Here is a 24,688-nt window from a genome sequence, read left to right as displayed (position 1 = left end):
AGGTTAGTTTAAATATCTGACGACCAAAATCAAAGACAAACCAAAAACTCAACAGAACAAATAGGAGAATAATTTTGGAGTCGGTGCCCCAGCCTACCATCGTGCGAGTGGTTGAGGTCACACAAGCTAAGGTGTCTCAGAAGGGTTTGAATTATAAGGTGGCTGATGTTCATGTTATAAACCTCCATCTTTGCTCATTGGTGGTCGTCCAGGTAGACAGAGCTGGCCTCTTTTACACCTCTCTCAAAGCATTTGTGTGAACACCTCAGTGCTCTAAAAAATGTCCCTCTGCACAGCTGACTCTACGAGAAGATATGACTCTACTACTGTGCACCGTGCATCTGTAGAGTACCTGATGTGGTCTCTCCTTGATATATGCCCATGCACTCACATGAGGAAGCCTGTGCTCAAGTTTTCGTGAATCAAACTCTAAAATTTTATTCTGTTATTTAGCCGTAATTAGCAGCTATCTGTGTCTTTATGGATACAGACTGCGGTAACTAACAAAGTCATCCTTTGTCCAGATTTGATAACTTCTGCCTCCAATAACCCAAAACGTTGGTGACCAAAGTGTTAATGTTGAGGCTTCGAAAACCAGTGGCCATGTGGTCTACAACAAAGCTGCCTGTGTACCTATTTGTTGCAAATATGAAAGGCAAACATAAGGAAAACACAGGGAATACATGCAACAAGGGTGCATGGAAAGTAGATTTAATACATTTCCTGACTAAATATTTGCGGGCGGTCTGATGTTAAGATTTAGTTCAAATAACCGTCACACTGCTCCCTCCATTCAGATTTTGAATATGCCAATCAAACTAATAGAGGAAGAGGTTTAATATGAGGATGACATACAACTCGTAGAGCATCACTGTGGATGTGATCCAATTACAGGCCTGAATACTAAAGAGCAGAGACAACAGGGCAGTCTGCTCAAGTGGACAGGTCATGAGTCGTCCTTCAGCTCCTCTCGTTCATCTTCTTGCAAGAATGCTTCATTCCTGATATGAGAAACCAAACTATGAGGCACTAATGTGCTCTATTAATCTGCATTGAGAAGCTGAACCAATAACTTCTCCTCAAACTATTTGTATAGATTTTGTTATGATGCTTTAATGATTTTGTGATCTTTGAGTTTAATTCCCAACTAAAAACCAAAGTTCCTTTTAATACTTTCAGATGCAAACGCGTATAGAAGGCTGAGGTTAGGTTGCATGAATAAAAAAGTATTTAAAGGTTAAGAGTCTTTTCAAATAAATCTCACACACAGAGACAAACCAACACTGAATGCATCCAAGTGAAACTGTTTGAGTACATTGCATTGCTTTATGCCAAAGAGCTGCATCATTACTCCAAACTATTAAAACCCCATTAATAAGGCATGTTCCATATTCCTTCGTCACCATAAACACTCACACTGTATTTTATTTTAAAATGTTCCCGTCATGCTTAACTCACTGCTTTAGCAGGATATTAATTAGATTTTTAGAGAACCAAAGTTGAAGTAATATCCTGCTAAAACATTACCTACACCTTCTCCTCCTGTTTGTTAAAAGCGACGCTGTCCAGCGGTTTGTAAAATACAAATCCATACAGGCTAAACTGTAAATATTTGAATGGGTACATGTTATAAAAGTTATATATTTTATGGTTTATTTTTCATGCATCCAGTTATGCAGTTCTTTCTGAACTGTATGTGAAATACAACACATCAGACTGAAGGAATGCTGCCATTCTGTACAGGAAGCCCAGTTTCTTTTCTGTTTTGTTTTTTTTACTTTTTTATTATTTTAATGATTGATGATTATAACAGGAGCAATGAAGCTCAACAGTAAGACTGATGTTTGTAAAAACAAGCAGAGATATATAGCTTATTGGATAACTTGATGTGAACTTGACATTCATGTAAGAGTCACTTAATGCAAAGCATTCCTCGCGGCTGGTCTTCGTTTGCATCCAAATCAGCTGATGAGATTAGAACTTGTAGCTTTTTTCAGTTTGATTTGAAAGTTCTTGTTTATTATAGTGTTCACTGTTTAGCTCTTATGCTAGTTTTTGAGTCCATTTTGAGTTTTATCAACTAGTCCTTAATTACAGTTTCTGAGTTCATTCAGTCTTTCTAGTTTATTCTGCATTTCCCTGTTCTTGCTTCTTACGTCCTGCTGTAGGTAGTTATTTAGCTCCGGTGTCGCGTGTTTAGTTTTTTTTTTCCCTTTTCTGTCTTGACTTTTCCACAGCTGTGTGTTGTTACCCTCCTATTCCTCTTATACCTTCTCAAATAGGGAAAATAAACCAGAGTTCAAGTGCAGCTGTGAAAACACTCTTAAACTGACAGGAAGTATGCAGAACATACCAACCAGCATTTACAGGGTGTTTGGGAAAAATACTTGTCCAAACTAATTGTTGTGCATCACCCAGAGAACCCAACGTTTTTCTCATGACACTGCATAATCACTTCTGTTTCTAAAATGTTTTGCTTATGAGTTTCTAAATTTGGGAAATTCAAAACTGTGACTATTTTAGATGGTACGCCATTATTTATTTTGGTGTGTGTGTTAACAACCGTTACCTTGGAAACTATTAAGTAAAATATATAGTAATGCAACACCTATTTATCAAAGGGGACTCTTGGACTTTACCAGCATAGCTTTGCATGAATCAGACTTCAAAATCATACATATGTAGGTCATCTTGTGGTCCTAACTTCCTTCTGATTGGCTGTCTCTTGCAAACCATAGGTTAGGACAGCAGCTGTAATGACCATATAAGGGATAGCCCTTGCCTATGACTTCATGCAGAGCCAAGAGTAAAAAAAGAAAACAGTGAATTTGAGCATTTAGAGTGGTTGGCTCACACTTACTTGTACATATGCTGGCCTCGTTATTTAAAATATGAGACACATCTGTCATATTCCAGGATATATATGGTAGAAAATAAAGAAAAACTTCAATTTAAAGCTGTATTTTAAGACACAGCAGGATAACACAAGTGTTTAAAACCTCCCCCTGAAGGAAGTTTTCATACAGCCTAGTTTTTCTCCTTACTTGTAATGAAAGTATCAAATTGATTTATAAGGAAATTAATTGAGAATGAAAGCTGTGCCATTTGTATGTAGCTGCAGTTGAAAGTCAGCTGAAAGTGAATTTGGTCTTAAATCAGTTGCAGCTGCTCCCTCTGTCGGGCCGCGTTACCTGCTGGAGGTGAGATGAAACTTTCTAAAGGACAGAGTGATTTATCTTCTATAAGCGGATAACCAGCACTGATTTCATTTCATCAAATAATCCCAGATGCCCTCCTTTCAGCACTCGCTGCACCTTCTCCCTTTTGGTGTTATGTCGCCGCTCGCTGATGCCGTGTTTTTTCCCGCGGTTGTTGCGGTCTGATAGAGTGTGCTGTGCTGCGGGTGAGAGCTGACTGACAGCTCCAATTTGATGCAGGGAACGATAGAGGAGGCGACTGCGAGGATGAGGAGAAGCCTTTCCTCTCGCTGCCAACCTCTGCTGCCTATCACAGCAGCCATCTACAGCTGGAGGAGCAATGACTGCAGGGGGAACATGAATACACTTCATCTCTTTCACTGTCACACAAATAGAAATGCATACGCACACACACAAATGCACATGCACGCACACACGAATATGTCTGCTCAGTACATTTTAAAAGGTTCTTCTGTGACATGGGGAAAAAAATCATTTACACTTTAAAGGCCGGGGAAAGAAGCTGTGTGCACCTACAAACATGCAGAGATATTCAGGTTCAGAATTTAACTCCATCTAGAGCCTGTTTTCTTCCAGTTTTGAGGATTTCATGCCAAATTAGGAAGCCATGAATGACTGAAGGCCACACACATCAGCACATTTAGTGTTTGTAACGTGTCAGAGGATGGCAGCGTATGTTGGGAATAATGGTTGCTGCTTTTTAACAGTTAGTGAGGTGCCATTTCTTGACACCAATGCTGAAAATGTACGTCTGCTATGATGGCAAGAACAGAAGTAGTGAAACTGAAGCAAAGCTGCATGAAGCTACGGAATCCAATGACCACAAGGAGCGTGTACTGCTGCCAAATTTATACACATTCATAGCTTTGTAAATTAAAATGGGAAAAATAAATGCACCCAAGAACCCAAGAAGAAAAAAAGCACCTGGAGGTGACTGTTGCTGTGATTTGGTGCTCGGCAACCCAACTTTATGTGGTCTGACGTTTCATGGCTGAGATGATGTGGTTCCTACGTACTTTCACAGCTGAAGGAGAAATAACTGTTGCAACAGTTGCATCCTATTACAGCACCACCCTCCAATTCACCAGCTCTTTACAACAACCCAAATATTTCACAAATGTTTCTAAGGGCAGAATGAATGGCTAGGTGCTTCATTTTATATACCTGTAGCAATGGGACTGGAAACACTTGAATTCAAAGACTAAGAGGTGTGACCCAATACTTTTGTCCATACCTGCCTCTTAAGTCAAGTCCTAAGTTGATGTCCTTAGCCGTTTCCAGGTCAAAACTCTTCAGTTCCCAAACTCAAAAATACTCTACAGCATGACTGAGAGTTAAAAACTGTCTGAATTCTCTCATATTTAATAAAATGATCAGTGTGGCTGCTCTACCAGATGTGACCATCAAGTTTAACATCCAGGCATCCATGAAAAACAGGACATAAATTTAGCTCACTAGTTTCCACCTAAAGATAATACACCATGTTCTGAATTAAGGGTTTCTGAAAAATTAAAACCAACAGCTCTGCTATCACTTTGGACATGAATGAAGACAAAAAACTAAACAACAGCAACAGTATGGTTACTGACGTTAGGATAGCTGGTATATAATTGTGTGCCACATGGTCAGCGACAAAGCTATGGTTACGGAGAACCCTTGAGATGATCCATGCGCACCATCAGCTTAGTCATAATACACTGTCATTAATCTACTGCTGCATGGTTGAGATTACTCACTATAATAAAATTCCTGGTTCTTGGCTTCATGTACCCATTCATATCTTTGTTAACCTCAGAGTGATTCTTTTCTGACCCGTTCAAATATTTGGTGTCTTGTAATCTGTGAGGTAATGGGGTGTAGTTACATTGTAAGGTTTTAAAAACTAAGCTTTAAGATGTCCTGCAGACAACTAGTGGTAATAAAAACCCAGAGAGGCCGGCACTGATCACTGAATATTTTTTGGCAGGGCTTCAGATTAAATAAAACAAGATACAAAGCATTAAAACACTTTGCTAAAACGACAACAGCTTTAATGAACCAGGGTTTACATGTCATCACTTAACAACCAGATACTGTATTATTGTATTAACTTCAGTTTTATACTGACTGTTACATCGATAAGTATGCAAATAAAGGTTAAAAAGCAATATAAGTGATGACTTATACATACGTATAAGTACATAAATAGTGTTTGTGAATCTTGTGTTTAATGCTCATGTCTATGGAAACCACCTGAGAGGGCACCTGATAGTTTTAATTTATTAGAATTCAATAGAGTTTAAAGTTGATGGAGAAGGTAAAAGAGAAGCTAAAAATATCAAGCAGCCCTCGTGCAAAGAGGGCTGGAATATCGTGTCGTTAAACAGAAACTTTACTGCCTGCTTCGCTGACGGTGCCTGACAGACCTGACATCTCCTCAAAGAGACTTTATTTTTATCTCCTAATAAAGTTCAGCATTTTGGTTTTTATTTTGTGTCACACAAACAGTTCAGTGCAGTGAAAGCAAAGTTCAGGCATACAGCAGATGTTTTAGGGCATTATCAGCACCCTTGATTTGTGGGTTTGTATGATCTGCACGCTCACAGAAACACACTCAGACGTCCCGCTGTGTTTGTCCCTGCAGTCACAACACATCAGGGTAACAGGTGAACGTGTTGTGCTTGTGTTGGTCGGGGGGCTACTGTACCACACTAAGCTGATAATCCGCAGCCCAGCAGATAAACGCCTATAAATATTTACAGGGCAGCAGTGTTGACACAGCTTTGCATCCTGCCTAGCTTCCTACAGAGTGAGGCAGGGCGGACTAACATTGAAAAACTTCAGTAAATCTTCAGGAAGCTAAACAAATGAATACATTACTTCTGATCATTGTGGGGGGATCTTCACAGAATGCAGCACGGGTCATATTTTGTTCTTCAACTGACTGAAAGGCTCAAATATTCTAATGCTGGACAGTTTTGTACAAAATGACATCTGATCCATGGGTAAAGCATAAAAACAAGGTGCTCAGTCTTGGCAGGAAGACCACAGACTGTATATGAAAGATGTACACAGCGAATGTGAACTTGACTAGTACTGTAATCCTGGTCTGTTAAATATGAAGGCGCATGCTGAGTGCTATTACTGTTGCCAGGTTAGTGTTTTGAAACCAGGTGTGACAAGCGAGGGGCGGATCTGTGAAATTGCACATTTTGTGATTGACAGGTTGTTAGCAAATGAGCAAATCCTGGAAAATCGTCCTTATAAACTTTCCTGGATAAAACCTTCGCATTGGTAAACGATCCACAGCCACAAAAACACAGAAACATTTTCTGCAACCAAAACTATCACCCCCTACTGGCCATTATGAAAAATGCAAATTTAAGGGGTTTCAGCTTTTCAGATCAGAAAGCTTTTATTATTTTATGGATTTGGAGCCTGATCCTTACTTTTTGGCTGCCCCTGTGTCGGATTTCTAGTGTCAGAAAAGGCTACAGCTGCTAAGGTACTCATTCTACCCAGCTGGGTTAGCATAAACTGTATACATGTAAAATAGATGCAGATCAAAGCTGCTTTTTGGATGGTCTGTTAATACAACTAAATCTACAGGAGGCCATATTACTTCTCAAAAGGCACCAACACAGTCCAGACATCCAGATAAGAGACTCCAACTAGCTGCAACAAAGCCCAACAGACAGTAAACAGCTACAGCCGCCTGTGTGACCCTCCATTAGGACATCAACCTTCAAGCCTCATGTTATTAAAATGGATGTGTTTTAAAAAAAAAGTATATCCACAAAAATTAAAACCATTTTTGTCGCAGTCTGTAAACACGGCTCTGTCTGCTATAAAGTTGAACATGGAAGTCTACACGGACTGACTCACTTTCGTAGACAGTCTCAAGTGGACATTAGAGGAACTGCAGGTTGGATTAATTTCGGTCCTTTTTTTTAGCCTTAAAGTTGTCCTTTTTTCAGATCAGGTGTACTTTTTCACCTTGGACGGAGTGACTGGCTTTAGCTCTGCACAAACTGGGAACTATCAGAGTTCTTAATTAGTCTTTATACCTCCTTTTCTGATCCTGAAATTGTAGCTAAAAAGACTCTGGCACAGGGCAAACCCCTGAGAGGCATAAGTGTACATAATTGCAATGCATGAAGCACAACCAGAGCTGCCCCACACAAACAAATCATGTGGAAATTGGGCCACGAGTGAGGAGACGTGCGAAGGAAAGACAAAAGGATGATGCAAACTAGTCAACAGAGATAGGATAAGGCTGAGGGAGGTAAACAGTAGATGAGAGAGAGAGCGTGTGGATGTAAAGTGAGTGGAGCGTTTATCTGCCGGCTGCCAACAGATTTGTTTTTAATGCCGTCAGCCTCTTTCTCTCTCCATCTTCTGTTCCTCCCTTTCATCTTCTTCCTCTTAGTCTACAGCCTCCATACAGTCATCCTCCTCCTCCTCCACCTGTCCTTGGCTGCCTGCAGTGATCTGTGTTTTCAGCCCATGGCGGGGAGGTCAGACGCTGTCAGTCCACTGCTGTTCAGGTTTTTTTATTTTTTATTTTTTTTAATTTTAGTCTTTATTTAACCTTTAACTGGGGAAAGTCAAGACAGGAAATGAGGTTGCTGGTTTTCAGAATCACCTTTTTTCACCAAAGACGGGAGGAAGGCGTCTGAACAAGTGCACAAATCAGGCTTTTAACATCCTTAATGCAATTATTAAAGCTCCTAATGCTACACTAACAGGTAATAAGTAACTACAACCTTAAACCATTTAAATTTTTTTTTTTTTTAGCAAAAACTAAGCAAAAGCAGTCTGTGAAAGCCTAAGTACACCTTATGGTTCAGTAACTTGAGGCAACGACTGCAGAACCTTGATTCTTTCATTTTTCAACCATTCGATTGTAGATTTGCTGCTCTGCTTTTCATCAGTGCTGCATTACACGACTCAGTTTAGACTAAGCTTTAGCTGTTGCACAGATGAGCTCACATTTGACTCTAGAAAACTCAGAGGAGTACACAGAGGAGTTTGTGGTGTCGGCCTTGAAAAGGCAAACACACATTCAAGGCAGCCTGAGGTCATTCATGCTTCGCTTTTGTTCACGTTGCATTTATGTCCTCGTTTGAGCTATCTGCAAGGAAATCCACTGTTTGACTCTCACTGCCTCTCAGTGTGTGATCTGGTTCATTTGCACCCTTGCTGTGAGTTGAGCTTTCCACAGCCGGCAGCTCAGGTGAGTTCATAGCAGGTGATGGAGGAAGGATAACTGACCGAGTGAGGGGAGATGATTTATACGCAGCCCGACTCCTGCTTTGCACTCAATTGTAGACTCTGTCACGCTGAATTGCCGTAGTTGCAATTTTTTCCAACAAACACGGGCGCAGTGTTTGTTAGTTTCCCTCTGTTGTCCAGAATTTGCTGTGCACACACAAATAAGTCACCTTCAGCAGTGTCAGGCTTTTACAGGCTGCAGATATCTTGTAAAAATGTATCTGGAGCAAAGCAAATTAACTTGTGCCACTCCCGCGTTTGCTGATTTGTGAGCTGCTGGTACTGAGAATAATACAATGATAGTGGCATAACCTGAGACTGACAAATGTGCCGATGAAAAGAAACACCTCAATAAAGAAAAGTACAACTCAAAATTACATTTTCGGGAGGCACAGCACCACTTGAGCTTTTCTGCTCTACAGTTTTTACTGAATAAATAACGCAATTACTTTTAAATTGAATTTGCTCCAGACATTCGGCAACAACAAGCACTGAGACATGTCATTTGTTTTTAAAATCAATTCTATTCTTTGAAAACAAGTCAGTGAAGTAGAGCTGTATCCAAGCAGATTTTCATTTAGCATTAAGGTCAGAGAAAAGGAATTGCTCTGTGTCTTTAACATCCATGTAAACTATTAGTTGCGAGCATGTGGTCATCAGTCACAGTGTAAAAACCACAGGGCTATTCATGATGCTTTGGATCCTGTGTGAGTTTGGCTAACTTTAGCGCTGCTGTCTTCTCTAACACATCCACACCCTGGTGGGTGGTCACACATCACTTCGGTTACCTGGTTATATTTCACTTTAATCTGACAAAGTCAACATACAGATAGTAAATTTTAACATCAAAGCACAACAGCACTAGTTAGCATGGCTTTTGTCTGTTATCCTTTTCCTCCTTTTCCCTTTAAAATTTTTCCATTAAAAACAAGAGCTTCTTTTTTTAAATCAGTCAATCAAAGCATAGCCAGCCAGATGTAAAATCTCGATGTTATGAAAAAAAATGAGAGATTGATTGAATTTAAATAAAAAAACAAGAAAAAATAAGTACAAATGAACTGAAGAAGAAACATGCACTTACAAGACGACACTTCTATTTTCCCATTTTCCACATCACTGCCATTTTAATTGAATGTAATTTCACGAGAAAGAAAACCTTAGCTGTGAATTTAGTTCCTAAATCACAGCAAATGTGATCTCATTTAATCAGGTTGCTTTTTTGTTTAAACGGATGCTTTTATTTTCAGTTTTCCTTCACCCAGATCTCGAAACTTTTTTTGTTCTTTTTTTCCCATTTTAGAGACGATTAACCAAGGGCAGAGATTTACCTGATTATTACAGAATAATAAAATACTAGCATCTCACTCAACAAAACTGTAGTGCAGTAGAACACTTCATATTAAACAAGTACTATAATATTAATATGTATTCATATACTTAAATTTCAGTATGATTTATGTCTTTAATATTTTGTGTGTGTATGTAGAGATGAAGACATCTGGGTATATCATTGTCCTTCCCAGAGGCACACGATGTTAAAGCCTATCCTCATCACTGGTAATTATGAGAATTTTCAAGTATAGAAAAAAGTGGGCAGAAACAGTAAAAATAGTTTTTGTTTCTGTGCAAACTACAAGAGGTCATATCTGCCAACAGCCTCTCCGTGTTTGTGTGACTAAAGACAGCTGATAATGTTATTAGACAGTGTGTAACTCACAGTCTATTTTATCATTTGTAAGATAATTTTAATAAGAGTGCTTGAGATACCGAATTCAGTTACCACTGGGTGAACCTTAGTACCAAGCAACTCTAGCGGCCTTTGCAGGCACACCTACTTTAATTCATCTATCATTGGGGGATTGGGGGTGGAGCCTATGCCAGTCTATCCTACAGGGCTGCAGACTGAAATCCCCAAAGTTGAACTGAGTAAAACTTTTACTGTTAGATGTCAGGAGATTGCAGTCAACTGAGCTCTGTTTTAATAACCTGCCCAGTTAAAGTGCATAATCCTACTTACAGTGGTTTATCTCAGCTGTCAGTATGCAGAGGGAGAAGCATCCACATCTATTTACTCTGGAAGAGGCTGTAAAACTTTGTCTGATATGGGTCAGTGATTGAGAGTAGCACACTTCTGACCTATGACGGTGATAATCAGGTGAGTTGTTGAGGATATGCTGAACTTTTCTGTCATTAAGACCATTTTTGTTTGTTTGTTTTTTGCCACTGTTAGCTGCTGTTAGCGAAACTGTCTTTGAAGTGGATGTTACCTTGTTTAACTCTGACATTTAGTTAATGAATTCTCATATGATGTGAGAATACAAGCAACACTGTTTATCAGAGAAAAAGTGACATTTTTAGGACACACAAGGCTAACATTAGCTGGCATAATGTTTGTCTATAAACAGCTGTTGTTGCTGTCTGTAAGTAACAATATCAGAAATAAATGACACAAACAAAAAGAAGCATGTTTGTGCTTCATTTTGTGTGTTAGAGCCCTGACTTCAGTTCTGAGGTTGTTGTCTGAGGCAAAGAGGAAAAAGATAATATTTTATTAATGTAGCCAGATGGACTACTGGCCTTTCTCTCTCTCTCCCTCGCTCGCTATACCGCCCTCACTCTCTCCTGCGCTCGCTCTTGGCTACGCAACTAGGTTAATTGTGAATCCACCTGCATATTGATTGCAGGGCAGCGTCAGTCTGTATAAAAGGAAGCCAGTTTTCTCTTGGTTCATTCCTCCCGTGTTTTTGGCGAAAAGCAGTAGTAAATGCTGGTACTGATGGCATGCGAAATGCAGAAATATTGCCTCGAGACCAGTTTGTGGAACATGTTGTTGACAGTGCTTAAAAAATATGTTTGTCGCGTTCCCACTGCCACCTTGTTAGCGGTGCTCGGGGAAGCAATTAGATGGGAAAGAGAAGGGTTTTCAGGCGGGGTTCACGACCGTGGCTATTCCAACCCATCAGCGTATGGTTTCTAGTGTGGGGTGCACACTAGCTCTAGGTCTGCTCCTGTTGGTACACCCGAGTCCGAGTGGCGTGGGCTAAAGGAACTCCTAAAGCGCCAGCAAGAGCAGTTAAATCAGCTCACGGAGACAGTGGTTTCTTTACAGAACCCCTGAAGAGGTGTTCGTCCTTCATGGGGTGGCCCGGTGATTTGTCGCCAGTGTCAGCAGCCAGGACACTTTGCTAGGGAGTGGTTCAGGCCCCCCTCGTATGGCAGTTGGCAATCACCTTCCCGCTACCCAGTTGGAAAACTAAAGCCCTCTGAGCTGCAGAGCCACAGTTCAGGTGGGGAGTTCACTGGCTCACCAGAGGATAGGATTGGTCGGCTAATATGATCTTGTCCAAAGATTGATGTGTTGATTAGCGGGGTGACAGTCCCTTGTTTGATGGATACTGGGTCCATGGTATCCACCATCACAGAGAGCTTCTTTTTGGCACATTTTGCCCCTTGGGGACAAGAACGCCTTCAGTCATGCCATTGGTTACAGCTTCGGCTGCCAATGGGCTTGCCATTCCGTACAGTGGCTATTTGGAGCTCTGTGTGCTCCTGTGTGGCAAGGAAATGCCCTCTTTTGGGATTCTTATAGTGAAGGACCCTCCTGGTGCCACGCCCTCTGTTCCTGGCATCTTAGGAATGAATGTAATCCACCGCTGTTATCAAGAGCTGTTTGGGGCTTTCGGTGGCTCCTTGTTTAATTCACCTTCTGTATCACAGGCACCAAGATCAGTTTTGGAGGCCTTACATCAGTGTCACCAGTCTGCAGCCCAAGCCCCAGAGGACCCTGTCGGTACTGTCAAGGTACAGAGCCCGCGGGCCGTGCGGATACCTGGTGGCATTATGCAGCTGGTGGCTACCACCTGTTCTCAGCAGTTGTCAGATCAGGCCATGCTTTTTGAGCCTCCTGAGTCTGGGCTGCTAATTGGGTTGCTGGCCTCTCCATGTTTGGTCCAGGTGGATAAGATGAGGCTGTTCTCCACCCGCGGACCCGTTTGGGAGTGATAAGCGAAGCTACCTTTGTAAGCCTCCCTGCTGGTGTTAGCGTCACAGTTTCCTCCCATACCACAAGCAACCCTGCTCGAGACATGGTGGATGCGATCGACCTGTCTGCTCTCGCTGAGTCAGAACAACATGAGGTAATTTTACTTTTGCAGAAGTACCACTCTGTTTTCTCTGCTAATGAGGGAGACTTGGGCTGCACCAATCTGATCTCGCATGACATACCTCTACTTGATGACGTACCCATCCGGCAGAGGTACAGGCGAATTCCTCCTTCTGATTATGAGGCTATCAGGGCCCACATCAATCAGCTATTGGAGACCCAGGTAATCAGGGAGAGTAGCAGTCCTTATGCCTCTCTCATTGTCCTGGTCTGCAAGACGGATGGAAGCCTCCATCTGTGTGTTGACTACCGCTTGCTGAATAGCAAAACGAGGAAGGACGCCTTCCCCTTACCTCGCATCGAGGAAAGTCTGGATGCGCTTGCTGGCGCACGCTGGTTTTTTACAATCATTCTGGCCAGCGGGTACAATCGGGTACCAGTTTCTGAGCAGGATAAGCCCAAAACCGCTTTTTGCACACTGTTTGGCCTGTTCAAGTGGAATCATATGTCATTCGGGCTGTGCCTGGTACCTTCCAGCGCCTAATGCAGAGGATGTTCGGGGAGCAGCAGTGCCAGTCGCTACTGCTGTACCTGGACGACATCATTGTGTTCTCCTCGTCGGTCTCTCAGCACCTGCAACGGCTGGAGCAAGAGGGGCTCAAGGTTAAGCTAGAAAAGTGTGCCTTCTTCAGGCAGAAGGTTAGCTACTTGGGCATGTCATCTCTTGCAAGGGCGTCTCCACTGATCCAGCAAAGGTCGACGCAGTCCTTTTTGGGTTTCGCCAGCTATTACCGGCGCTTTGTGCAAGGGTTCGCCACATTGGTGGCTCCCTTGCATCAAGTGGTGGCTAAATTGGCTGGCACCAAGTCAAAGAAGGGCTCAGGACAGACTTTGAGTGCCATCTGGATACCTATGTGTGAGGAGAGCTTTGAGGCCCTGAAAGCGAAGCTCATGTCTGCCCCTGTGCTGGCGTATGCCAACTTCACACGCCCATTTATCTTGGAGATTGATGCCAGCCACAGTGGTTTGGGTGCGGTTCTCTCACAGGAAACAGAAGGTGGTGTTAGGCCAGTGGCCTATGCTAGCCGAGGTCTCCGGCCCCATGAGAGCAACATGGACAATTACAGCTCCATGAAGTTGGAGTTTCTTGTGCTCTAGTGGGCCATGACCGTAAAGTTCCGGGAGGACCTGCTGGGGCAGAAGTGTGTGGATTACACTGACAACAATCCACTCAGTTACCTCTCTTCAGCTAAGCTGGGTGCCACCGAGCAGACATGGGCATCCCAACTGGCGACCTTCGATTTTGAGATTAAGTATCGATCAGGCCACAGTAATAGGAATGCTGATACTCTCTCCCGACAGTATGAGACAAGCTCCAGCCTGGCCAAGGGCGTGTTGCCTGGGACTCTTGTCCCAACTTTGCTTCAGCAGGCTCCGTGTCCAGCAGTGTTGCCCTCCATTACTCAGTCGGAGATTGGGGCCTTTCCGTCTCATTCTCCAGGGGATATTCGTGCTTTGCAGGAGGCTGACCCCCTCCTGAAGGGTTTCTTGGTATACAGGAGGAGGCAGTCCCTGCCCTCTCGGGGGGAAAGGAGTCAGGTCCCCAAACCAGTCATGGTTCTGCTGCATCAGTGGGATCATCTGGTGGAGAAGGATGGCATCCTCTATCGCTGGATTTTGCATCCGGGTGGAGGTGAGGAAGCCCTCCAACTTGTTCTTCCGGAGGCTCTGAAGCCTGAGACCTTGAGGCAGCTACATCAGGATCATGGACACCAAGGTATTGAGCGTACCACTGAATTGGTCAGACAGCGCTGTTATTGGCCAGGGATGTCTTCTGACATCAAGCAGTGGGTCCAAAGTTGTGAGCGTTGTCAAGTCGCTAAAGACTCAGGGTTGGGGTCTGATAGCTATATGGGCCTAGGCCAAATGAAATCTTGGCCATAGACTTCACGGTGTTGGAACCCTGCCATAATGGGTTTGAGAATGTCCTGGTCATGACTGATGTCTTCAGTAAATACACTGTGGCAATCCCAACCTGGGATCAAAGGGCTTCTACTGTAGCCCAGGTCCTTCTGACAGAGTGGTTCTTTAAGTTCGGCGTTCCTAGCCATATTCACTCTGACCAAGGTAGGAATTTTGAGAGTCTGTTGATTCAGCAGTTGTGTGAATTGTACCAGGTAGCAAAGTCTTGTACCACGCCATACCATCCAGCAGGTAATGGACAGTGTGAACGATTCAATAGAACCCTTCACAAACTTTTGTGTACCCTTCCACCGTCCCAAAAGCAGGACTGGGTTGTGTGCTTACCCCATGTGCTCCTCTGCTACAATAGCACACCCCATCAGGGCACAGGGGAGTCGCCATTTTTCCTGATGTTCGGCAGGGACCCTCGTCTGCCCAACGATTTTCTTTTGGGACGGGTTCAGGACCCAGTTCCTGGGGAGGTACAGGACTGGGTGGCCAAGCATCAAGCCAGGTTAATGGTGGCTTTTGAGGGAGTTCCGGCATGGTTGTCGCTGGCGGATGACTGCCGCAAGGAGCAGCATGATCAGAGAGACCACCCTGCGCCTTTAACCTCCTAGGACCTGGCGTCCACATATGTGGACATCACATTTTGGGTTATTTAGACCAAAATACTCAATTTTGCTCTACAAGGGCCTGATATCCACTAATCAGGACATTATACTGCTACTGTTCTATCGAAATTTCAAATGAATATCCTCATATGTGGCTCTCATTTTTCTCAGAAACAAAAATTAGGTAAAAAAAAATAAAATAAATAAATCTGGTAATTCTTTGTTTTTATATTTATTAGCTCCAGCCCAAATATCAAAGAGAAATTAAAAATGCATGCCGTGGAAGAGTTCAGGTCTTAGGAGGTTAAAGGTCGGTCAGCTGGTGTATCTTCGAGATCACAGCGCCCGGGGCCAGCACAAGATCCAGGACCTGTGGAGCTCTGTTGTCTATCAGGTGCTCAGGGCACCTCAAGGGAACAGGGCTGTTTATACCATTGCCCCCGTGGGAGACTTGGAAAAGGTTCGACATGTCCATCGCAACATGTTGAAGGCACAGGTCAGCCCGGGGCCTCCTGCACCTTGTCCACAGGCTCCACCGCATCTGTGCCTGCTAATTAAGAGCGGACAGGATGAAGTGTCTTGCCCAAGGACACAACGACCGAGACTGTCGGAGCCGGGGCTCGAACCGACAACCTTCCGATTACAAGACGAACGCCCAACTCTTGAGCCACGATCGCCCCTATTCCCAGCGTGCTTGTAGCACCCCGACCTCTGCTCCCCCAGATTCTTCCTCAGGCTCTGTTGGACATTCTGAGGTGAGTGGGCCACAATTGGAGAGAACAGCACGTACCACTGCTGGCCTGCACTCTAACATTCATCGCCACGTCCTGTCGAATCTGGACCAGTCGCTAATGCTCAGCTTGGCATATTGAGGCCATGGTGTTAGTGTTTCCTTGAGTCATTGTCGGGGCGCCAATGCAAAAGGGGGGGGTTGCCGAAAAGCAGTAGTAAATGCTGGTACACTGCTACGCATCGATCAGCACGTGAGCAGATCGCATGACAGCTACAGGTAGGCTCTCGCTTAACCTCCAATTCCCTCCGAGTACCGGAATTTGTAATAATATAGTTTTGCGGCCCTGTTGTAGCGCGGCCGTTTCTGTTTCACTCCAGCGTTGCGGAGAGAGGTGCTCGAGTTATCTCCGGTAGTGCAGGATAGCGCCTCCGGTCCTGGGGTAACCTGCTCAAACTACTTTTTTTAGCATTCACAATTATAGGAGGCTAAGGTTACATTTATCCTTTGTTTAAGGGTTTGATTGCTGCCTTTACCTCTCCATGGCAAACCGCCCGACCTTAACTGGATGAGTGAAACGCCTTCCCAGCCGCTGTTGTGAGGGCTCCTCCTTGGTGGAGCTGCTGTCTTGTCTAGTGTCGTCTTTTATTTTCGTGGAACTGTTTTTATTAAGTGGGCTTACCTTTTTTTGGTTCACCTGGTTTTATTCGATTTTATTCTGGCCTGCTGCTTGCACCCACGCCTCTGTGATCGGGCTAGAGCGATCCTCTGCCCAAGTGTCGTGCTGAGAACGTTAAACCGCCTCAGTTGCCAGGTTCCAGTCTGTGGGGAGCCAGACCGGCCTGTGATCGAGGCTTGGACAATTACAACCAGCACAAGCTGACTCGTGGGGTGTAAGCCTACCAGTTGGCGTGTGTGTGTGCACGTGTTTTTATTAGAGCTATTAAAGATTGAAGTTGGTTTTAGTTTTTTATGATATGTAGTGAGCTTAACGCTCAGTGTCCTTTTATTCTTTTAACTCGTTGTTCTGTGTTTTTTATTCCAGTGAACAGAGGACATGCCAGTGGCCCTGGGACCATAGGTGGTGGGTCATTTTCACACTTTCCTTTGTACAGCACTGGGTGCCGGCTGTCATGATTTTCTTTTCGTGTGGTCTTCTTTTGGGTCCACGGCTACTGGTAAGTCCCGGTTCCATGGTTGTTTTATTGTACTTTTAGGACACTGTCAACTACGACGCTACATTCAGTATTTTCTTAATGTTTCATTTTATTTTCGTCAGAATAAATAAAACTGTATTAATATTGGAGCCAACCTGCCTCGGTGTGCATCCTTGAATCTGTGCGGTCTCTTTCGTTTTTATCTATTTTTCTTAAATATATATTTCCTGGGGGTGAAATTCCCCTAGGTGGCGTTGTTGTTTTTAGTAGTTTTTATATAACCCCGCCGACCACTTGGTCACATTAAGATACCGGTGGTGCTGTCTCTTTCCTTTGCATTCTTGTTTCTTTGGTTAAGATACCCTCTCAGACGATAAAACAAAGCTTTGATCCTTCATATCTGGAGAATGAAAGTGCACACAATGCCTTTTGATTCAAATTGAAATGGCACGCGAACGCCTACAACTCCTCTTATCCTCCTTTGACCTACTGCATACGTAGCTTGTTTCTAGCTACATACGTAAAACACGATTACTTCAGAATACAGATGGCTTCCACAAACCCGCTCCTATGTATCTTTTAATACATTAATTATAAGTGAGTGCATCAATCTGTTAGATGGCATTATTACACAGTATCTATGTATATTTATGATTATAGTATACTGTTTTTAAGTGCTAACATCTGTGAACTGCAGATGTTAGCACTTAGTACTATAGCAGTTTCCTGATGAGCAGTTTTCCTGACATTATCTATAACTTGCATGTCAGATCATAACATAATGTTCACTTACATTTGAGACAAGTGAACAAAAACACATTTCTTTTTGAAGTTTTGAGACAGTTAAGTTTTTAACTGTGGTCCATTTTTCAGCTCGATAGTGCAATCTGTCATGTTGTAGAGAGAGGCAGCCATTTATTTTGTTTTTGATTGTGTCTTTTTATGAGTAATTTACTCATGTTTCTGTTTTTTATATTTCTTTTCATTCTCTTCATTTTCTTGACTCTTGACATGCATCTGTCTGAGCTTTCTGTCTCTTTTCCATCTCTATCTCATTCTTGCTTTTCTCTCTTTCAATAATCCTGCTTGATTTTAATCTTCCCAGCTTAGCTCTGTCATTTCCTCCTCTCTGTCTGTTTGGTGCCTGATATTTGGTTCTTTATGACTGTATTGTGTTTCTGAATGTGTGCCCCTTTCTGTTTTTATCATAGAGCAAAATATTCTGAGCTGGTGTGGTGGTTTGGTGGATGGGAGGCCAACAGCTGCACTCCTCTTCACAAAATGCCTCTTCAAACTGGCTGAAGTCTGAGCACAACAAGGTCAAACTGAGATTTTTATCTTTTCCCAGAGCCATGAAACAGCTTTCTGAGACAAGCAGATCCTCTCCTAACCTCACAGTCTTGTGTTGGCTGCCAACCAACAGGAAATCACTTTGCCACTTTGCAAGAGTCGAGACAATTCATGTTCTCAGAGGGTGACCAATTTTCACCTCTCAGCTGTAAATGTGCAGTCTGAGTCACTCTGAAAATAACTTTTAGAAGATGCTGGAAAGCTGCAAACTTGAGATTGGAGGTGGTTCAGACCTGATGAGCAAATTGTTTGGGGGACATCAAAACAAAAATATCAGCTCAATTGTTGTGTGGAGCGTCATTTTCATTCTCAGGGTGTCAAATGCTGCTATTAGGTCAGAATCTGCCGGGCTGTCAGAGAAAACCTGTTACACCACATTAGCATTGGTGCCGTGGTGGTAGTTACACTCGCAATAGCACAGAAACAGAGCAGGTGGAAAAGAGAGAGAAAGAGAGCCAGGGACAACAACAAGAGACAACATCATCACATTAGAAAGGTATAGTAATCATCCACAATTATTTTCAGTTTCGCGTGATAAAGGATTCAGAAAGTTTATTCATGCAGTGAATCCTATGTATGCAATTCCAAACAGAAAAACACTCTCCCAAAAAATCATCCCAGGCCCATATGACAGAATGTGCATCCTCTTTTTGTTTTCATATTTATATTTATATTTAATTGTGTTGTGGTTTGCAGTGTTTTGTGTTGTTTCACTTTACATTTGTTTAAAAGGAGAAAGCTGAAAATTTAAATAGTTAGAAGTTGAAATGTAAATAGTTGGTTTTTGTATTTTATAGTTTATTTATTACATTTTATGTGGAGTGCATAAATAAAAGTATATTTATGGTGGCCCCTACAGACAAAGTGCGTACAAACTCCGAAGCTCTTACAAACTCCGAAGCGCAACGGAAGTGCTCCAGGATGCTAGGGGCAGTGTTGAACTTTTCTCACCTAGTGGCTACACAAGCCAGGAAGTACCAACGACCGGATTTGGTGTGTGGTAGTAACAGGTAAATGAACTAGCAAAGGTGTACTCTCAGTGGCAAGGGAACAATAAGAGAACAGCACCACCAAGGCTGGAGATGGAGCAATACTGGAAGAGCATATGGGAGAAGGACGCAACCCATAACGGCAATGCTCAGTGGCTAGTGGATCTGAGGGCAGACCACAGCGACCTCCCCGAACAGGGTCCAGTAACCATCACAGTGGCAGATATCCAAGAAAGGGTCTCCAGTATGAAGAGTTGGACAGCACCAGGCCCTGACATGGTTCACGCCTACTGGCTGAAGAAGCTGACTGCACTCCACGAGCGCCTGGCAGCACAAATGAACCAGCTGCTAGTTGACGAGAGACACCCGGAATGGCTAACCGAAGGCCGGACAGTCCTGATCCTCGAGGACCCCCAGAAGGGACCGGTCCCCTCCAACTACCGACCAATAACCTGCCTCAGCACCACGTGGAAGCTCCTGTCAGGCATCATAGCGGCTAAGATGAACAGGCACATGGGTCAATACATGAGCGGAGCACAGAAAGGGATGGGCAAGAATACCAGAGGCGCAAAACACCAGCTACTGGCAGACCAAGCAGTCAGCCGAGACTGCAGGACCAGACTGACCAACCTGTGCACTGCCTGGATTGATTACAAGAAGGCCTATGACTCAATGCCCCACACCTGGATCCTGGAATGCCTAGAATTGTACAAGATCAACAGGACCCTGTGAACCTTCATCAGGAACTCAATGGGGATGTGGCGGACAACACTGGAGGCCAACCTCAAGCCCATAGCAAAGTCACCATCAAGTGCGGGATCTACCAAGGAGATGCTCTGTCCCCACTGCTGTTCTGCATTGGCCTTAACCCCCTCAGTGAGATAATTGACAAGACTGGCTACGGATACCGACTACGGAATGGAGCAGTTGTCAGCCACCTCCTGTACATGGATGACATCAAGCTGTATGCCAAGAGTGAACGAGACATCGATTCACTGATCCACACCACCAGGATATACAGCAATGACATCGGAATGTCGTTCAGGCTGGAGAAGTGTAATCGGATGGTAACACAGAGAGGGAAGGTAGTCAGAACGGAGGGGATCAAACTACCAGAAGGCAACATTGCAGACATAGAGGACAGTTACAAGTACCTGGGGATCCCGCAGGCGAATGGGAACCATGAAGAGGCCGCTAGGGAAGCTGCAACCACCAAGTACCTGCAGAGGGTCAGGTAAGTCCTGAGGAGTCAGCTGAATGGTAAGAACAAGATCCGGGCTATCAACACCTACCCATGATCAGGTTCCCTGCTGGGGTAATAGGCTGGCCAAAGGAGGAGATAGAAGCCACTGACATCAAGACAAGAAAGCTCCTTACCATGCATGGAGGGTTTCACCCCAAGTCCAGCACCCTGAGGCTGTACGCTAAGCGGAAGTAAGGAGGCCGGGGACTGGTGAGTGTCAGCACCACAGTCCAGGATGAGACAAAAAACATCCACGAATACATCACGAAGATGGCCCCAACTGACAGCGTGCTCAGTGAATACCTCAGGCAGCAGAAACCCAAGAAAGTGGAGGAAGGCAAGGAACCATCATGGAAGGACAGGCCCCTGCCCGGTATGTACCACCGGCAGATAGAGAAGGTGGCTGATATCCAGAAATCCTACCAGTGGCTGGACAAAGCTGGACTGAAAGACAGCACGGAAGCACTAATCATGGCACCACAGGAACAAGCACTAAGCACAAGATCCATTGAGGCTGGGGTCTATCACACCAGGCAAGACCCCAGGTGCAGGCTGTGTAAAGATGCTCCAGAGACAATCCAGCACATAACAGCAGGGTGTAAGATGCTAGCAGGCAAGGCATACATGGAACGCCATCACCAAGTGGCCAGCATAGTGTACAGGAAAATCTGTGCCGAGTATAACCTGAAAGTCCAGAGGTCAAAATGGGAGATGCCCCCCCACACACACACACATATATGTTATATGTGTGTGTATATATTTTAGGGGTGCAATGATAAATGTATCGATATTGAACCATTCGGTACAGTGCTTTCGGTTCGGTACGCATATGTATTGAACGATACAAAATTTTATATTTATTTTATCAACGTTTCTTCTGATGATGCTGTCTGTGTTGAGAGCTCAGTGGATCTGCGTTCGACTACTCTGCCTAGGCTGCATTGTCAAGCACGGATCCACTGAGCGCTGCCCACATGCATTCACTCAAGCTAGCAAGACAGAAGTTAAGCTAGTTGCAACATGGCAACTGCTTCAATGCCACCCGAAGTTGAACCTCCTCCACTGTCATTGAAATCTGGCTTTTGGAACTATTTTGGCTTTCATGTGAAGTATGACCCTGATGGTAAGCACGTTGTGGACAAAACTACAACACTATGTCGGATGTGCCACGCCATGGTTAATTACATCGGTGGGAACACAACAAATATGAATGCACATTTAAGCCGACATCACCCTAGTGCAGAAGCAGACAAAAACAACAGCAAGCACGCATGCTACAAACTTTACCCGAGTCATTTAGACAGCCGTTAGCACATGATTCTAAGAGGGCAAAAAAAATCGACAGGGCAATTGCTACTTTTATTGCTGTCGACATGTGACCCTTTTCTGTTGTAGAAAACACCGAGTTTAAGGAAATGCTGAGAGTACTTGAGCCCCGTTACAGTATTCCTTCACGAACCTATTTCACTGATACCGCAGTTCCTGCTTTGTACAAGGAGACAAAAGCTAAATTAGAGATGGCAGTGTCAGCAGCACCCACTGTTGCTCTAAACACAGACGGCTGGACGTCAAGAGCTACACAGGGCTACCTGACTGTCACCGCACATTACATTGATCCGGAATGGCAGATGAAAAACTGTTTTGCAGACACGCCTGGTCAAAAGTCACACCACTAACGACTTAGCCAAAGGTCTGTCTGAAGCTGGGGAAGATTGGAAGTTAGTGCAACCAAATGTGACAATACCTGTAACTACTGACAATGCTAAGAACATAGTTAATGCCGTCACAGCTGCTGGACTGGGGCCACAAATCAGATGGTTTGCGCATACTATTAATATAGCTGCTCAGAAAGGAATGGCAGTGCAGAAGGTTTCCCATCTCCTGGCAAAGATGAGAAGAATTGTCTCCTTTCACAGAAGCACAACAGAATGCAATGTGTTTATGAAAAAACAGCAACTGCTACAGCTTGGTGAAAAAAAACTGATTCAAGGTGTTCCAACTAGGTGGAACTCCTCTCATGACATGATGGAAAGATATCTTGAACAGCAAGCTGCAGTGTATGCTGCTATGGCCGACAACACTGTGAAGAAGAGTATGAAGTACATTCAGAATCTAACTCAGGAAGAACATGCACTGGCTGAAAATCCTGTTACAGTCATGAAAACCCTAAAAACTGTGACAGCCATTATGTGTGAAGCGTCATCTCCAACAGCATCCATGATCCTGCCACTTAAAATGAACATCCTGAACTCTATGGCACAGTCTGATGATGACAGCCCAGCAGTGAGAGATGTAAAAAAAAACCAACATCAGGGAGGACCTGGAGCAGAGATACGCTCATCATGTCCTTCAGAATTACCTACACAAGTGCACAGCTTTAGATCCATGATTCAAGTCCCTGCGACACTTGGATGATGTCACTCAGCTGAGAGTCTATGGAGCACGCACCACAGAGCTTGTCCTGAGCAATGAACAAGTACATAAATTTCTTTTTTTCATTTTTGAAATTTTATTTTGCTACTGCTTGATTTATAAATATTATTTAAACAAATACAATTAATAGTTTGGTTGTTTATATTTCCTCAGGACCAAGCCGCAGGCACAACAGAAACTGCGACCTCCGCAGAGACTCAAGCAGCAAACTCTTCAGATTCACCAACAGCATCTCCACCAGAGAAAAAGTCGGCCATGAAGGAGTTGTTTGGAGAACTGTTCATGGCACAGGAGCCAAGGACCAGGTCTGCAGCCGAAGTGGCAGAGGAGGAAATTAACTTGTACAGGTTAGCAGACTGCATTCCCACAGATGATAACCCACTGAGATGGTGGAAGGAACATCACAGCTTCTACCCTCATCTTTCCAAGTTGGCACAGTGTTACTTGGTTGCACCTGGAACCTCTGTCCCAAATGAGAGGGTGTTTTCCACAGCAGGTGACATTGTTACAGCAAGCAGATCTGTACTGTCAGCAGAACACGTGGACATCCTAATTTTTCTGAAGAAGAACATGGAAATTGTGTAAACTATGTTTTAGTTTGTATTTAAGTGGATCTTTTATTTAAGTTGTTTATGTTGTATATGCAGCTAAGTGCCAGCACTCCAGAAGATGAGTGTAAGGGGAGGTGGTTCATTTTATGGGTACCTGATTTGTTTAATATGCTGCTAAGAATATACCCCAGAAGAAGGGTATAGCATAGCTTTTATTTGTATTTATTTTATTTATTTTTTATTCTTTACATGGTGTTTTTTTTTTGTTTTGTTTTATATGGTGCTAAGTATGCACAACAGAAAATATGTGAAGTATAGCTTTACCAGATTTAAGTTTTCACGTGTTTTCTGTACACCATAGAACATGGTTCTAAAATTGTTTTCATGTCAGGGATTGGGTGTGTTTGTTTTATATTCTGCCAAGAATAGAAAATACAGTCAGGGATCCCCAAATAATGCAGAACTGTATATGGTTGATACCTCTGTGCAATACATATTTTTATTTAAGTTGTTTTTGTTGTATACGCAGCTAAGTGCTAGCACTCCAGAAGATGACTGTGAGGTGAGGTCCATCAGAGAGTGGTTCATTTTATTCATTTTATATGTTCAATATGCTCCCTAGAATATACCCCAGAAGAAGGGTATAGCATAGCTTTTCTTTTGAAAAAGGACATTTCTCTGTAATAAACTCGTTTCCAAACTCTTTTATTTATTTTTATTATTTTGTTGTTTCAGCAACATTTAATTTAAAAACTGTATTTTTGAGTTAAAAGAAATATTTATGATCTTAATAAATTACAAATTAAAAAAGGCATGAGCATTTTTTTGTATCGAAAAAATATCGAACCATGACACCAAAGTATCGAACCGAACCGTGAATTTTGTGTATCGTTGCACCCCTAATATATATCTATAGATACATACACACACACACACACACACACACACACCCGTTGTGTTTTGGAGTTTGTACATGCTTTGTCTCTAGGGGCCCCCGTATATATTTATATATAAACGAAAGAGCTGTCTCTTTTTAGTGAGCCGAGCCGAAAGAGCCGCTTCTGGTCATCCAGAAGTTGGACATGC

At 43.4% G+C, this 24,688-nt stretch overlaps 1 protein-coding gene across 3 annotated transcripts in view; it reads right to left on the bottom strand.

Annotated features, from left to right (window-relative positions):
- The window catches only part of LOC146384445 (RNA-binding protein Raly-like), a 71,381-nt gene that overhangs the window by 17,413 nt on the left and 29,280 nt on the right, over positions 1 to 24,688 (bottom strand). The gene's annotated exons all lie outside the window — the stretch shown is intronic.

This window comes from Perissodus microlepis, chromosome 7 (assembly GCF_051167445.1).
Source record: "Perissodus microlepis isolate ML-2025 ecotype Zambia chromosome 7, ASM5116744v1, whole genome shotgun sequence".
NCBI classification, from domain to species: domain Eukaryota; kingdom Metazoa; phylum Chordata; class Actinopteri; order Cichliformes; family Cichlidae; genus Perissodus; species Perissodus microlepis.
The sequence above is the reverse complement of the archived record's forward strand: the minus strand, read 5'-3'. Positions and strand labels throughout refer to the sequence as shown.